Below are 5,561 nucleotides of genomic sequence, written 5' to 3' on the forward strand. Positions count from 1 at the left end.
GGGAGTAGAGCCTTTTGAACACCTCCCAGTTTGTCTGTTCAAAGCAGTCCTGTAAGGCTGCAGAGGCCTCCTCAGTCCAAACCTGGATGGTCCTGGGGGTGGGTTTGGTCCTGCAGATCACAGGTCTGTAGGCAGGAATCAGCTCCACAGAAATATGGTCTGACATGCCAAAGTGAGGTGCTGCTGCAGCCTTGTATGCCCCTTTGATGTTACAGTACAGTTGATCCAGTGTGTTATTGTCTCTTGTTGGAAACTTAATGAATTTGGGGAATTTGGGGAAGACATCCTTTAGTTCCACATGGTTAAAGTCCCCAGCCACTATCACAGCCGCTTCTGGATTTGTGTTCATTTGGCCGCTGATGAGGCAGTACAGCTCCTCCAGTGCTAGCTTAGCATTAGCTCGCGGTGGAATGTACATGGCTATGATAACAACAGAGCTGAGTTCTCTCACCAGTTTGAACGGTCTGCACTTCACTGCCAGATATTCCAGGTCGGGGGAGCAGAGTGTTGAGATGACATTCGTAGCTGTACATCAGGAGTCGTGGATGTACAGTGCCAAACCTCCGCCTTTGGACTTGTCTGAAGCTGCAGTCCTGTCGGCTCGGAACAAAGAGCGGCCCGCTAGCTCCACCGCCGCGTCGGGGATGTTGTTGTCCAGCTAGGTCTCGGTGAAAATCGCCACACAGCTGTCCATCCGACGTGAGACGATCCTCAGTTGAATTTCATCCAGTTTGTTCGCGAGTGACCTGACTTTGGGGAGGACACTGGGCAAAGCCGGTCTGTGTGGGTTAGCTTGTAGCCTAGCACGCAGCCCGCTCCGCTTACCCCGCTTTTGTTTTGGGATGGTGGGAGCCTCTATGGTCCGCTGCAGCTCCGGTGGAATAAAGTCCAGTTTTATGGGTGAAAAAGGTCCACAAATCTTCCTTAGGTCCCATATTTCAGCCCTTCCATATTGTATTATGGCGGATGTGGGTGAAAACACGAACAGAAACACGTAAAACACAAATGTAAACAAAAACAGCTGAGAACCCCGAGCGGCTGCGTGTGCACGCGCCGCCGCCATAGTATGTACACCAGCATGTTGACAGCTGGTGTGCCTCCTGCCTTGTGTGTGCTGCCTACAACCAAGGGAAACCTGGCCGCACTAGATTGTGCAGATCTAATCCACCCAAAGGTCCGTGGGAAGCACTACAGATGGATTTCATTGGTCCACTTCCCAGTGCCAAGGGGGATACTGCTATTGTCTCGTCATAATTGACAAAGTCTCAAAGTGGGTTGATGCCATCCCCACTCGCAACAACACGGCAAGAACAGTAGCACAGGTTTAGCGAACCAAATCATCCCCCTGTTTGGACCACCTCTTCAAATCACATCTGACCAAGGCAGCCATTTCACAGGTCAGGTAATGAAAGACATGTGCAACATGTTGAACAGCGAACAAAGATTTCACATTCCCTACCAGCCGCAGAGTTCTGGAATGGTTGAACGAGTAAACCGTACAATCAAAGAAAACATTGCAAAACAAAAGGACACAGCACTAGAAGCAATGGATTTACGCATTACCCACAGTTGGTGGGTAAGATGGTATCACATAACCCAGTGTAAATTGTTTAAAGGTACACTTAATCAATAATCTTTGGACCTCCATAGATGTCGGAAAAAATGAAAGATATAAAGTATTCATAACTGTTGTCTTCCTTAATGATGTATACTGATAATGAATGTATTGGATGTATTGGGTTCTTTGTCACTTTTCCACTTATTCACCCAGAACAGATGTATCCAAATTCCACCACCATACGCTCAATAGGCAGTGTGGTGAAGAATCAGGTGATAAAATGGGACCACATCATGGGGTATATGACATTGAGAAACACTGAGACCTTGTTTACTTCCCGCACATGTTGTCATGACACTTCCAGCTGTGCACTTGTAACACCCTGAAGCCTTTCTCACAGAATGATTCCAAGCTCATCAGCGTCCAGTCTCTACATGGATACTCAGACGCCATTCAGGTGCCACACACACAGTGGTGTGTTACCAGTGAAATTAACTCTTTTCCTATGGGGATTTGACCTGTCCAGCAAATCACAGTTTCTGCCTGGAAGTTACTGAGGACTTTTCCATGGGTCAAATCAACATTTTTGGGCAGAGTACCAAAAAGTACCCCTGGATATCTCTCCCTGGTGGGAGGACACTATCTGTGAAGGAGGCACCCAGGTACAGGCAAACCTGGCCAAGAAGACAGTGGTAATCCTGTCCAGCTCATCCACACACTCTGCCCTGGTACTCAGCCCCCTGCAACTGCCAGATCTGCAAAGACTGAAATGATGGAATTATGGGTGTGGGTATGAACTGTCAATTTTCAGTTTGACCCCTATCATTTTGTTCCACATGCCTCTCAGGGGCCAAAGGGGGGAAACTGTAAGTCAGTGAGACCACACCCTGGAGACAATAGACGAAACGTCATCACTCTGTATATTTTGCCCTTTGATTATCTGTAAATGAATTAATCAACTTGGCTCAAACTTCATCAGTTGGGGACAGTCCCACCACTCTGAAGTGTAAACACTGTCTCATTTGAAGTGTGTAGGTCTGATGTTCTCAGTGCAGGAAGTAGACAAGTAAAGGTGGCTCAACTGTCATGTGAAAATACCCCATGGTGATTAAAAGGTCCTCAGATGGAAATAGCATTCCTGAGTAAATCACAATGGATATGTAAATGTTAAGTGTCTGTATTCTGGTGGGATATCTTGGGATATTCTATTAAACTCTGAGCTCTTGACAGACCTCAGAGTTGAATAGAAGAGATTGAGTATCATGTCCTGTAAACTGTTGCGTTACATTTCTGACCTCTGAATACTTCAACCTAGGCATTAGGGCTAATCTTCTATGTGGAAAAAGGTCACTGAGTGGTTTTTATAATATAAACCATCCCTGAACTAGACCGATGTCAGCTTTCTTGGGAATACATTTTAAATGATTGGTTAACTTTAATTCCCAACAAGATATCAAAGTAAAGTTAATTAGAGTCAGATTAAATAAATATTTACTATACTTTACTTTACTTTGGAAAACCTCTTCCTAACGCCGGAAAGACAGAATACTTCTTGGGGAGAGATTGTTACTTGGTGGTAGATATTTCCTCCCCTACACTCTGGAGAACAAAGAAATCATTAAAAGTCAATCATTTCGGTTTGTGGACAAAACAAGACATTTGAGAACTTCATAATTTTCAGGTTTGACGAACACCATTCAACATTTTTTAAGGTTTTCTGATATTCTGAACACCAAGCGATTAATCGAGAAAATAATCGACAGATGAATCGATTATGAAAATAATCGTTAGTTGCAGCTCTAGAAGGGAGCTGTTGTTCTTCCCATGTTGGGAAGTGATGTTCTTCCCATCACTCAGTGGCTGCAGTGCTTGATAAAGCCACACACTAATACTTTTGGAATTCAGTGAAATACCATCTGTAGCGACAGTTTTCCTATAAAAGGTCGCTAAGAGGCTTAGGTGGGCTCCAGGCAGTTACGCGTCATTCAAATGAATCCAAGTCCAGTGATGTTTATTGTTTGACGATTTATTCTTGGTTGTATGATGATTTATTCTTGGTTATTTGACGATTTGACGGTAAACAGAAAATATAAATCAGGAACGCCACTAACCCCCTTTCTCTCTTACGCCACCGATCCGAGTGCCCAGGTGTATAAATTAAACCACACCCATGTGTCAATCAAAAAACGGAAGTGACATGACCAAAAAACAGTATGAGTGACCTTTCAAAATAAACAATAAACAAACAGACCAAATATGCATTTTGGCCCCTACAATTCCGGCCCCTAATTATTATGTTTCAAATAATAATTACAATTTCGACATAATCAACATAGTATATAAATATATTTTCTTGATCTTCTTTCTTCATTATTTGTAATCCAATATACGTTCTCTAAGGAAAGAGTGATTAGTCAAAGTCAAGTGTTCAGGAACAAAGTCAAGGGGTCAAAAGTCAGTTTGGGTCAGTCAATGATCCTCTGCCTCCAATAGTAGGCAGACTTTGTTGATGGGCCTGGTCAGAAATCCGGTCTTTGACTTGATCCGAAGCTGACGTACAAGTCCCCTTTTGTCCATAATGGTCTCCACAATCCTTCCAGTCAACCAGGAGTTGCGAGGCGCAGAATCATCCACAATGACGACGATGTCTCCTGGTGTGAAGTTGCGTCTTATGTTGGACCATTTCTGTCGTTCTTGTAGTTGGGGAAGATATTCCTTAATCCACCTTTTCCAAAATAAGTCAGACATATATTGAACTTGCCTCCATCTGCGGCGAGCATATAGGTCTTCCTTCTGAAACTGTCCTGGTGGCAGGGATGGCGTAGTTTTGAGAAGCAGAAGGTGATTTGGTGTGAGTGCTTCAAGGTCGTTGGGATCTGTAGAAGCCTTTGTGATTGGACGACTGTTGAGAATAGCTTCAGCTTCACATAGGACTGTGTGGAGTCCCTCCTCATCTAGACTTTGCACATTTAGTGTTGAGTTGAGAACCTTCCGCACTGATCTGATTAATCTTTCCCACACACCTCCATGGTGTGAGCCAGCAGGGGGATTGAATATCCAGTTTATTCCCCTTTGAAGCAGTATGTTATGGATCTGACCTTGATTCCATCCTTCAATAGCTTCCTTCAACTCGCGCTGTGCTCCCACAAAATTGGTTCCATTGTCTGATCGTAGTTCTTTTACTTGGCCTCGTCTGGCTATGAAGCGCCGAAGGGCATGGATGAAAGAGTCTGTGTCAAGCGATGAGGCCATTTCAAGGTGAATTGCTCTTGTAGCCAAACAGGTGAAAATAACACCATATCGCTTCACGACACTTCTGCCACGCTTCACTCCAAAGGGTCCAAAGTAATCGACTCCAACGTTTGTGAATGGTGGTTCATCTGGAGAGACTCTATCCAGGGGTAGATCAGCCATATGCTGTTGTCCAGGAGTAGCAGTTATACGCCGACAAACAACACATTTAGACAGGCTTTTCCTGATCAATACTGTGGCACCAGGAATCCAATATTTCTGACGCAGTCTGGATAACATATGGTTGCGACCACCATGTCCCACCTCTCCATGAATATGTCGTAGAATGAGGTCAGCAATGTGAAAGTCTTTGGCCAGAATGACAGGATGTTTCATTTCTTCTGGCATTGCTGCTCTGCTTAGGCGACCACCAACTCTTAACACATCTTTGTCCAGAATGGGGTTGAGTTTATGAATGTGGCTTGTCCTTTTAACATTCATTCCTTTTTTCAGATTTGAGATTTCATCTCCAAATCTCTTCTTTTGGCAGAAGCGGATTATCTCAATCTCTGCGTTCTCCAATTCACCGATTGTGAGACGGATTTCATGGGTGTCAAGATTTCCTTGCAACGAGAGAACACCACTTGCTGTTTTCCTCTTCCTGATTCGTTGCAGAAGCAGTCCTTTGATTCGGAGCATCCATGCTACTGCCCTTTTCAACTGATTCCAGGATGAGAAGTAATGGATGAAGTTGGTTGTTGGATCTCTCTGG

The 5,561-nt window shown here is 44.3% G+C and overlaps 1 pseudogene; it reads left to right on the forward strand.

Moving 5' to 3' along the window:
* Nucleotides 1–1,650: 1,650 nt before the first annotated feature.
* On the forward strand, nt 1,651–2,487 carry LOC131463824 (uncharacterized; annotated as a pseudogene).
* Nucleotides 2,488–5,561: the final 3,074 nt, after the last annotated feature.

This window comes from Solea solea, chromosome 8, assembly GCF_958295425.1.
Source record: "Solea solea chromosome 8, fSolSol10.1, whole genome shotgun sequence".
Classification (NCBI taxonomy): Eukaryota; Metazoa; Chordata; class Actinopteri; order Pleuronectiformes; family Soleidae; genus Solea; species Solea solea.